The 11765-nt window shown below is 39.1% G+C and overlaps 1 long non-coding RNA gene across 1 annotated transcript in view; it reads right to left on the reverse strand.

Annotated features, from left to right (window-relative positions):
• LOC139080184 (uncharacterized) overlaps nucleotides 1–10852 on the reverse strand; it is a 70516-nt gene extending 59664 nt beyond the window's left edge. Inside the window, exon 1 of the long non-coding RNA XR_011534464.1 lies at nucleotides 10643–10852. This is a non-coding gene — a long non-coding RNA (uncharacterized lncRNA). The remainder of the gene's footprint in view (nucleotides 1–10642) is intronic.
• Nucleotides 10853–11765: the final 913 nt, after the last annotated feature.

The following is an 11765-nucleotide window of genomic DNA, read 5'->3' on the forward strand; positions in this document are numbered from 1 at the left end:
GCTCCGCTGCAGGCGGCCCAGTGTTTCGTCGGTTTGAATCCTGGGCGCGGACATGGCACTGCTCGTCAGACCACGCTGAGGCAGCGTCCCACATGCCACAACTAGAGGAACCCACAACGAAGAATACACAGCTATGTACCGGGGGGCTTTGGGGAGAAAAAGGAAAAAATAAAATCTTAAAAAAAAAAAAAAATAAAAAAAAAAAATAAAAAGAGTATATTTGCAGATCCCAGGTTCTCTCTCTTTTTCTCTTTCAAACACAGTTGAGAAACGCTTGCAGCTCTGGCAAAAAGACATAAGGCAAATGCAGATCAGAGAAACATCTAGGTATTATATTTTCTTAGCCACTGATATGGAACGAGGCATCATAATAGAGAGCAGTTGGCTGTCTTACAGAAATAGAAAACGATTTGATATATTTTTTGGTCACCATTCAATGACAATATTTTTAGATGTTTTCCATATCACCAAAGCACTTCTATCTTAACAACATTGTATGATAATGGACTTAGACAGCAGAGTTCAAATTATTATAATAAGGTCACACCAGATTCATCTGGGCTATGAAAGTCAGGACGTAAAAATAGACTGGTCTTAATATGTGACTCACCCTCAAGAGAGTATGTGCTTCTACAGTGGCAGTAATTGATCTGCCCGGATCCATTTCTACTCTCTTGTCTAGCAGCAGTCCCTGGTGGTGTGCTCATGTTCACTGGGCATTTGTGACAGGCAGCGTCTGACTTACAGACAGTACTTGGGGAGGGAAGGAGCAGTTACAAGGCCTATTTTAACAGGTATGGAATGACTGGTGAGATTATTGAAATCGAGGAGAATCTTAAATACAGATCATACCTTTATTAATATACAGGCAATGAGAGTGATCGTTACTAGGATAATAATTCCATAAAGAAATATGGGGTTGCCATTGCAGAACTTTGGAAACTAAGTAAATGGCTTATCTGATATATTATTATGGATTGCAAATATATTATCAGTTGCAAAGTTATTAGTTAAGTGTAACAACTAGCCCAGGTGACATATGAGTCTGCCATAATAGAGAGAAAAAAGAATAAAGTCTTCCACAACATTAGTGGAAAGGGGGAGCAAAGTGCTAAAAGGAGCAAGTGTTGAGTCAAAAAAATAAAAAGAGATGACATGAAGAGGATAAGACATAAATGGCAATTGGGAGAATCTAAATTAAAGTTGATATTTGTCTACCTTAAAACTTGGTTGATTTATTACTTAGGAGCCATTTGGTTTTTTTTTGTTTTTTACAAAGTTGAAGTACCTCAGTCATTCATTCAGAGTCTATGGGTAAAGATAAGATGAAATAGAAGCTGTTCCATGTCTCTCAGACTGAGGTGAGGGTGGAAAATGAAGAGTTTATCCAGAGTCAACATTAGTTGAGCAAATTGTTGTTCTATTAGAACTCTGTGTAAGAAGGCATTTTATAAAAATTTGAGAAAAGATTTTCTCTACTCTGACAGTCCAAGTGGGAACTAAAAGCATGCATGCATGTTCTCTCTATAGAACACTAAGCCAGTGCAAATAGGTCCAATTGGAATTATATTTAGGTTAGGCCACTAAGAAGTGAACCTCTAAGAAGACTGTCACTGATATTTGAAATGACATTTATGGCCAAGTTGGCTCACTGTCCTTCAAAGATTCACGCTTCCCTTCTTTAATATGGCATTGTCCGTAGGATGCACCTGCCTAGTCAGGAGCTACAACTAGGTGAAGCCTTGTGTCTGCTTCCCACTAATGGAAGGCAGGCAGAAGTGATATCTTTCTCTTCTCCACCTTCTCTTTCACCATCTATTGCTGAAAGCAAGAGATTTCCAGGCCTCAGAAGATGGTGTGGCCATGAGATGGTAGGAGCCTGGGGCCATGAATCACTGCATGGAAAGCCACCTCTCTAACTCCTGCATTGAACTATTCATGAGCAAGGAGATCATTTCTATGGTGTTAAACTACTAAGATTTTCTGGACTGTTTATTATAGCAGCCTTTGTATCATTTGTGTTGTCACTGACTAATTACCCCAAGGAATTCAAGGGAGCTTTCAGAAGCATTTAACTGTTTTTCCAAATTGTTTTTTTTGTTAAGAGATGCAACCAACAAACACCCTGAACCAGACGGAACCCCGCTGCAAGAGCAGCACCATTGCAGATGAACTGAGAGTTGCCACCTGAGCCTGTGCAAGTGGATGCCCATATCTCCCTTTTGAATATTCATTCCCCACCTGAAATAAGAGGTGCCTGCTTCCCTGTGTTCGGGGACTGCCATGACTTTGGAAACAATTCCACATGGCCTCCTATTTGCTGCAAATAAATGCTACTTTGTGTGAAAACTACTTCCAGTCGAGAGTCTGATTTTAACTCGCTAGGAGGTGAACTCACTTTTGGTTCAGTAACACAGTGTGACTTCCAGATTTAGTTATTTCTCTTTGCATTCAAATCGTCAGGAAAAATAAAGATTACTTGGAACCATAGGATTAGGTGATCAATTTTCTTGGGTTTTCCAGTTGAGCATGATGGCATGGCTCCAAAAGTGGAGCCACTTTAGTCCCTAAAAAGTGGAGCTGCCTTTTTACATAACATTCCTTTCTCCAACAACCTTGTTTGTTTACATTTTTCTCACTAAACCTTATCTTTGTCCTTAGTAACCCACACAGATTTCCAAACCTCTGCTAAAGACTGGTGGGTTTGACTTCTAGGCTAATTTTATCAGTTTCTCATTTTCAAGTTTTATGTAAATTCACAAACCAACCAAAGGACTTTTACCTCCTTAAACTAACCCTTATTGAAAACCTAAGTGCCCATCAATGGATGAATGGATAAAGAAAATGTAGTGTATATATACACAATGGACTCAACCAGAAAAAAGAGATGAAATCGTGCCATTTGCAACATGGATGGACCTCGAGGGTATTATGTTAAGTGAAACAACTCAGATAGAGAAAGACAATTACCATATGAATTCATTTATATGTGAAAGATAAACACACACACATATATAGAGAACAGAACAGTGGTTACCAGAGGAGCAGAGGGTCAGGGGAAGGGGAAAGGGGTAAAGGGGCACACGTGTATGGTGAGGGGTGGCAACTACGCTTTTGGTGGGAACATGATGCGGTCTATACAGAAATCGAAAGATAGTGATGTGCAACTGAAATATATATATAATATTATAAACTGATGTGACCTCAGTAAAATAAATTTAAAAAAAAGAGAATCTTCAGAATCGAGTATTCTTGATAGAAGTTATGCCAAAAAGCTCCCATTGAATTCTTTTGTTTTAAAGTTTCTAGGCCTTTTCTGCCTGTCTTCTCCCATGTGCCCCTTCTTGTCTGCTGCTCTCCTCCGTTTTCCTTCTTAAATCATTTGGGGATTGCTTCCCGTTTGGTTTCCTCACCAGACAGCTGTGGTAGAACTTGCACATCACTTTTTTGGTGGGCGTTCATCTCAGTTGTGATTTTCCCCGTGTGCGGAACCTCCAGGCTCTGACTATGGGAAGATTTAGAAGGTCTGAAATGTTCTCTGTCTCTTTGTTTGGACTTTCCCTCCTCTTTTTTAAATTGCAAAGCATATAGGCTACCTGCTTAGTAAAAGGCACCTTGGAAACAGGTTAAAGACAGCATGATAGTGGATTTAGCAAGAACTAATAGTGCTTTCTAAACAGCTTTTAAAGTAACTAATGGGCAAAACTGAATGAGACACAAATATCATTCCCAGCCTGTCTGGTGAGGCAGGCGCCCCTTTGCAACATGGCTTAATCTTTTCAAATTTGAGAATATGTGTATCAAATAATCTAGTCTTAGGTTCAACATGTTTTATTTTTTTGATTATAATAGAGGCTTAGTGAAAAACTGGGAAAATACCCAAAAACGTATAACAAAGAAAATACAAAAAAAATACACATTTGGCCCAATAAATCAGAGATATTTACATTTTGGTGAGTTTTTTCTCCATATATATGAGTGTTTTCTTTTCTGGTTTAATTCTGTTTATTTAAAATTGTTAATAATATAGATAACAACATTTAAAAACATAAACAATATAAAAACAAATCCAATACAAAGAGAAAGTTCCTCTTCACTTTGCCCAGCCCTACCTCCCTGTTCAAAGTAAACACTGTTTCTGATTTAAAGGAACCTTCCAGACATGTGTTTTTGCATTTAGGTGTATTTGTTCACGCATATACTTTCAAATATTTTATATATCTATATATTTGCAATATATACATATACATATATACGTATATGCACACATATATACACATGCATATATACACTTGTATGTGTAGATATATTTGACATATATAGGATATTTTTATATATGGATACATATGTCTGTGTTGTATTTTTATATTTAACATATTGAGAGAATTTTCCTATGTAATGAAAACATAATGTTCTTCATATAGTTGTTTCATAATTCATTAAGTTATGACATCTTGGTAGGACAATGTTTAAATATTTTAAAATTATAATTAACTCTGCTATGGACATTTTTGTACATGTATCTTTGCATATTTATCTGTTTAAAACAGATTTATAAATTAAAATAGGTATATCTAAGGGTATAAACTGTTTCATGGTTCATGATATAAATATTAGTTTCCCTTTGTTTAATCAAATATATCCCCCAAATACATACGTCTTTAAGATTTCTTGATTTTACAAGTGTAGAAGTCAGAACAGAGAAGGAAATTCCCTGCTTGTCCTTCATTCTTAGAATTTATGTACTGGAAAGCCACATGAGTCAGAGATGTCATGGAACAGTGGTTCCCAAACTTTGCTGCTCATTGCAATCACCCGGGGAATCATTAAAAAATATTGATGCTTGGCTCCCACTCACCAGATATTCTATTTGATTGGGATGGGTTCAACCTGGGCAGTGGGGTTTTAAAAAGCTCTCCAGGTGGTTCTACTGTACAGCAAAGTTCGAGAACCACTGTCAGGGAGCATTTAGCTGTTGTAAGATACCTAGACACATGTGGCCGAGAGGTCACATGAAGGTCACTAGTCAGATTTCTGTGCTTGTTATTTAGAGGAAAAAGTATTTCTTTTGGTAGTGAAAACATTGCTGATAGTATTCAATACCATTAATCACCTTGACTCTCAAACAAAGTAAATCCAACTAGAAAAATAGGATCAACCTAACCTAATGCTGTAATACTCTCAAGCATTAGATTTGTGAAAGCATCCTTCCCCAGTGACTGTTGGAGTGTTTGGAAAAAGGCCTCCCCTTTTTGCAAATTGATTTTTGTCTTGGCTGCACTGTTTGCTTGTTTAAGCATTAATGACTTGATTTGGAAACAAATAGCTTCCTGTATGGCCCGGATTAAGAAGAGTTATCTTTACCCCTGCCAGAAATTGAGTACAAATGCTAGCATGTAAACAGTGCATCCCCCGACATTTTTTTACACCCAAACAACTAAGGTGACACACATGGCTTAAGGGCTAAAAGAAACAGGAGAGCTGTAATGCAGTTACACTCAGAAGTGCTAAATTTCCCTTGGGACCACGAGGAAAGCTTCCTGTTCTTTGTAGATTGGCCTCTTATTGGAATACATTTGCCCACAGTTAATCCTCAAAGTAATTAAATGGAAGGAAGCGATTAAATCGCCAAGAAGAAAATGACTGATGTATCTGAGGGATTCAGGCAGAGTAAGATTTTCATTATTGTTAGTTAGGCATACACAGTAGTTAAGGAGGCATTTTCCAGTTAACCTAGACTACTGGATATCTGTGTTTGTATGTGTGTGTGTGTAAGCAAACAGAGTTGAAATATAAAACAAATCTCTACTTTGATTAAGAATAGGAATTTTTAAAGTCACAGATTCTTTGGTAGAATTATGGTAGATAAGCATTTTATGTAGTACTCTGCCAGTGTAGTAAAGCAGGATTATATTTCCTCCCCAATTTCTTACAAATGAAAACATGTTTAATTGATCTGGGCTGAGAATGGAACTCAGAGATCCTAATCCTTCTTTGGTAAATGTTAGTTTTATTATGCTACTTCCATTCTTAGCGAACTCATAAAACCTTGCTAATCTTACTATTTTCTTATCCTGCAAACCTGGGCAAGTTGCTTGACCTTTCTGAATCTCAGTAAAATAAAGGGATTGGGCTGCACGATCTTTAGGTTCCTTGTAGCTCTAACAAGTTGTAGGTCTAAGAAAAAACATACAAAAACACAACCAGAAAGCACACGTGAAATGCTTACAATTCAAGATATCATCAAAATAAATATGAGCGGAAAATAAAAGATGCATAATAGAATATTTTACATACACATCTGTAACTTTCACAGAATAAGATTATACGTTCTTCAAGAGCTTTGTGCTGTGAGCAGAAACACAAACCAATGTGAACTAGAATCTTCTAAAGATATCCATTTTTCTGTGCTTCTCTGCATTTTTCAATGATTTCACGCATTGAAAATGCATTACATTTCCAGGATTCAATGCATTTAAATGAGGTAGTTCTAAACAGCGACCAAAAATTGTCCTTTTAAAGTAATGGTCTATATTTATAAATAACTTTAAGACAGATGCACAAAATTAGATAATGAGTCTTGTCTTGGAGGCAAGAAGGAAATGAAGTGCCTCCTCTTTGGACATGTAGTGCATTAGCCCTTCTAGGCCATCTGTGTATCGTTAGGAACTTCTTTCTTTTAATGCTCTGGAAAAATTAGAATGGTTCTCTCAGTGTAAAATGATCTGATTATCCCATGGCTGGCTTGGTCACTTTGGCTGAGTTAAATATCAGGGTAGACTGTCGTATACTTGGCTATGATGGTTGGTAAGATGTGGGCGGACAGAATTATTCAATTGGCTAGAATACGGTTGGCTTTGTATGCATATATTTAATTTTAATAAATGCTAACTGAGCTCCCATTGTGGTCCATACTCCACACCCGGGGCACAGAGATCTGTGACCCCAAATCCCCATTTTCTAGCAACCAAAGGTCAGATTAGGGTTTAAGAGAAATATACAGACTATAACACAGTGTTATATTCTACTAGGATTAAAGACAAATTGCTCTGGGACAACAGAGGAGGAAGAAACTAATTTTGACCTAAGATATTGGATGGGATAAAGTTGTGGATAACTTCACAAAAAAATATACTTAAGCAGAATCTTGAAGGATATATCAGGTGTTTTAATCATCAGTGATGAGCAAAGGCAAAGGCAGGGTGTGAATATGCATGGCATGTCTGGGAAATGGTGAGCAGTCCAGAGGCCTGGACCATACATGTAGGATGGATGAATGTGATGAGTGTTGGAGTCAATTGGCACAGAAAAGCATGTTGGAGCCAGACTTTGAAGGACCTTGACTTTGTTGCCAGGGAAGTTGCTGGAAAGGGTAGTGAGAGTATGCATTGGCTGCTATTAGCTGCCCTGAGTATTACATGAAAGAGATGAGATAAAGCAAGAATTGGCTGATTTTCAAGCAGAGATAGAAGGAAATGGAGAATACCCAGAGGGGCTTCCTCAGGTGGCTGCTATCAGTTGGCAGGTTGGCTGGTGGCTGGGCCCAGCTGTGATGGCTAAATTGACTAGGTGTCTCTATCCTTGTTGTCTTTCATCCTCAAGGAGACTAGACTAGGGGTTTTCCCAGCATGATGGTCTTGAGGTTCCAAGAGGTTGACAGGAAGCTGTAAGAACTCTTGAGACATTGCTAGAAAGTAGTGCAACATTATTTCTGCTGCATTCTATTCACCAAAGCAAATCAGATAGTCTGACCAGAATCAGGGGGCAGGGAAATAGATTCCATCTTTTTGATGAGAGGAGCTTCAAACAATTTGTGACTATTTTTTATCTTACAGAAGCCCCTACAAAAGTGTTTGAAATGTGTATAGTAAGTGCTCAATAAATGATTGTTGAATGCATGCATGAATGGAGAGAGTGAGTTGGAGCTCTGAAAAAGAAGGATAAAATATTGGCACAGCTGCTGTTGGGAATAGGAAAGGGACCCAATCATGGGTAAGGAAAAGAATTGCTGAGCAGCACTGATGGTCCAGCTGAGCTTGAATATCATAAATTTGCTTTAGAGCCAATTTTCTCCAACTGCTTTTGGTAGCTTGGGAGAAAGCCCACAGAAACAGATGGTTGGGTTGATCCAGGTTAGGGACTGGCACTCTGCGAACTAGCAGTAGTGGGAGATCAAGGCTGCCCATCTTGGTTCTGTGCCTCCGCAGCTTTCGGCTCATTCAGGGGCTGGTCTCTAGCACTCTGTGGAATATTCTGTATCCTAAATGTCCTCACTCGGTCCTCTGTGTGATACCCAGCCTCCACATTTGAATTCCAAGGTAATTCAGATGAGGCTGTGACCTATGTGATTCAGGCCCAGAGTAAAGCACGGATACACACACACAGATATACACATTCACAAGCATGCACACAGTGAGGAACTCCATTTGTATTCCTTGGAGATTCCAAGGCATAAATGGGATCCAACTGTTGTATTTTCTTTCCTTTGCAATTCTCCTATATCCTGAGGGAGCCTCCTATTTTCAACTTCCACTCCTCCCTCTGTCACTCCAGCTCTCAAGGGGAGCTGTCCTATTCATATTCCTCCTCCTACTTTCTCCCAGCTCTTGATTGAGTCAATTCATTCCTTTCCTTCTCTTAGATCACTAACCTTTTCTTTCATTCTGTATCAGACAAGTTTAGGAACAGATCTGACAGAGTCAGGCTTGTTTCCAAAGGCGGAGATGAGAGTCAGAAGGGGGAAGTTGACCTCATAACTACAGGGTCCTTTGAAGCAGCTGAAAGGCTCTGAAGATGGTGACTACTTCCATATTAACATATTTTCTAGAGTTCTATCTGTCAGATTAAGTTTACCTTCCTTCATTATACTTGATATTTGGGACCTCGTTTTACTTTCTTGTTTTTCCTTGTCCACATTGAGTCACCAGTTTCTCTTTGTTACGTGGCTCATAGTCATTATCTCTTTTGTCCAGGGTTTCTAGTCTAAGTCAAACTTCTGCCTCCATCTGTCCTCCCCTCTTTCCTAATCAGTAGCCCCAAACAGGAGAGAAACAGCCAGGAAGGAGCAAGTAAAGGGAAAAATCAATGAAGAGGCTGGTGCTTGGAGATAAGACACTGAATCAGAGGAGGTCAAGGAATTAGAGGCTTAAATGATTTTTCAACGTGGGTAGTGGATTTGCCTAAGATGATGGTTGGCGACTACAGGAAGAGAAAAACCATGAAGCACGTTTTAATATCCTCAAAGAATGCTGGGAGTGCACTGGATATTAGTAGATGGTGGATGGAGTGGCTAAGAGAGTAATCTCAGTGGATGGAGGGTTTCAAGGAAAATAAAGGTGACAGAACAAGGCATGGAAACAGCTGTGGGGAAGAAGGAGATTGCGCGCTCTGCCTCTCTGACTTTAGAGGCAAGTGGATACAGTGCAGCAGGACCCCGCCCTGGGAGGATTAGAGGGAAGTGATAGAATCTGCAAACTGAGTTGAACTGGAGCCAGTATTCTGGACAAAAGATTGCCCCCTTAATTTCTAAGTCGCCACTGCTCATAGCCAACTGCAGCGCTCCTCAGGCATTGTGCTGTCTCTGAGGGCAGTCTTGGAAATCTCAGAGTTGGTACTTTTAGACTGCAGATTTCAGGATAACGTTAAGAAGATATATTATTCTCAATTCTAAGAAAGTTACTTGAGGCATTTTGTCACTCCACAGGGACTTTTTTAGTATAGTTCTTTAATTCATTCTTTTATGAAATAATGATTGACCAGGAACAGAACTGCATGCTGGGGATATAAGGAGGAATAAAATAAGATTCTTTACGTAATAAGACCTTTTGGATCTTATTAGGGTAAAAGGCAAACAAATGGGTAATTAAAAATAAAGTGTAAGTCATATGATAGAGGTAAGCACGGGGTACTATGGGAACACAGAGGAGGGGACTCTAACCAGAGTTGGGGGCATGAGATGGGTCCAAGAGGACTGCAAAGGAGGGGATGTTCAAGCTTGAAGAGGGTGTGTGTGTAAGGGAGGAGGGGAGCTGAGGTCCTGGGACAAGCGGGAGCACATTAGTAAAATTCACTGTATTTCAACTCCACTTCATCCTGGGTAGTCATAGCCTAAATATTTGAATCAAGTTTAACTGAATCTCCAGTGTGACAAGACTTTCCATTCTTTACTTTCAGAAGGGAAGTACAGCCAAGTCCAAGTTCACATTTTGGCAAATGATCCTGTGTAAACTGTGCTGCTCTGTGAGCTAACCCTCTCCAAGGCCAGGAGGACACTTGTGCTATTGACTCGATTTGATCACAAGACAGCTCGAAGGAAACCAGTATCAACATACCTCTCTTTGGGCAGTCAAAAATAGCTTTTCCATTTTCTTTATTTGAACGGGTCTTTGTTTTAAATCTCAGGACAGGCCAGTTTGAGTATTTTCTGGTTATTATGTGAATCATTAAAATGTCTCAGAAACACAGAAATGATTGGTTCACCTCTCTGTTTTAGTGCTAACCACACATGGACAGCAAATAATAACAGCATTGTATGGTAGACATTTTTTGGGGAAAATAAAGAACAGAAGAGGACATTTGGCTGGTCATGAGGCTCTGATCAACTTTGATCACTAAGAAGATAATTTGTTTGATTTCCACTTACATTACTGAGATGGCAAGACTGTTCTTCCCCTATTCAGACTTCCAGAAGGCATCGTGTTGCTTGCAGGGGGTAGCTCTGCTTGTGCTGGGTTATTTATGGCTCCTGAAAATAGAGAGCAGGAGATAGCAAACCTTTTATCTGATATTCACTATAATTTGGGCAATTGCAGAGCAGTTTCAGTTCTTAGTCTACATCATTTGGTGGAACACTGGAGTTGCATTTGTGACATCACAACTACTTAAAAAGAATGAAAGAGGGAAAATGGATAAGAATTTGATACTGAACCAGTTTTTCAGTTGTTAGGGTTTCCTTTTTAAAGATAAAGATACAACATTCAACTTTCGAAAGAAAGTATTTTATCTTTCACAGGCTTGGTTAGGTGGGGAGGAGAGAATTCTGGTTGAAATTGACAGACAGAAAAGCAAGGAATTTTAACAAAAAGTCTAGATACTTTCATCTTAGGCAAATACGAGTCAAAGCAGTTCTGCCCACTAGAAACTGCTGCAGTAATCATTTCCTTTGGGCCTTAAAAAATGACTGTTGACATTAACTTCTTGGAGTAACTACAAAAGAGTGCCAACCTCTCAGAAGAACTATAATATTATTAGTTAGGCAAGGAAGAAGTTGTAATACAATAACTTTATAGGTTTCACTAAAATCTGTAGTGTTTATTTCATGAGCCAATCAATATTTAGTAAGCACCTACTGTGTGCTTCCTTGTTAGGAGCAGAGGATAGAGCTATGAATAGGAATAAAGTACCTATTCATGGAAATCTGAATCTAGCAGGGAGAGAGATAGCGCTCCAATGATGAATCAATGACGATTATGAACAAAAACTATAAAGAATAAGTACATAGAGGTAAGAGCATGTGCAACAGGGTAAAGGAACAGTAGGGGAAGGAGGGTGAGAAATAAGAGCACCCAAGTAAAGATGTCTGTATATGCAAAGGGCCTGGGGTAGGAAGGGATTTAGCTCTTTGGAAGACTGAATAAGACCTTGTGTGGCTAGAGAAAGGAAGACAGGAGGAGAGTGGCACAAAGTAATTTTGGAGGGATAGGAAGGGGCTAAATCATGCTGGGGATCATGGACTTGATAGAAAGGAAAGGGGAGTGTTTGAGAAG

This window comes from Equus przewalskii, chromosome 29, assembly GCF_037783145.1.
Source record: "Equus przewalskii isolate Varuska chromosome 29, EquPr2, whole genome shotgun sequence".
In the NCBI taxonomy this organism is placed as follows: Eukaryota; Metazoa; Chordata; class Mammalia; order Perissodactyla; family Equidae; genus Equus; species Equus przewalskii.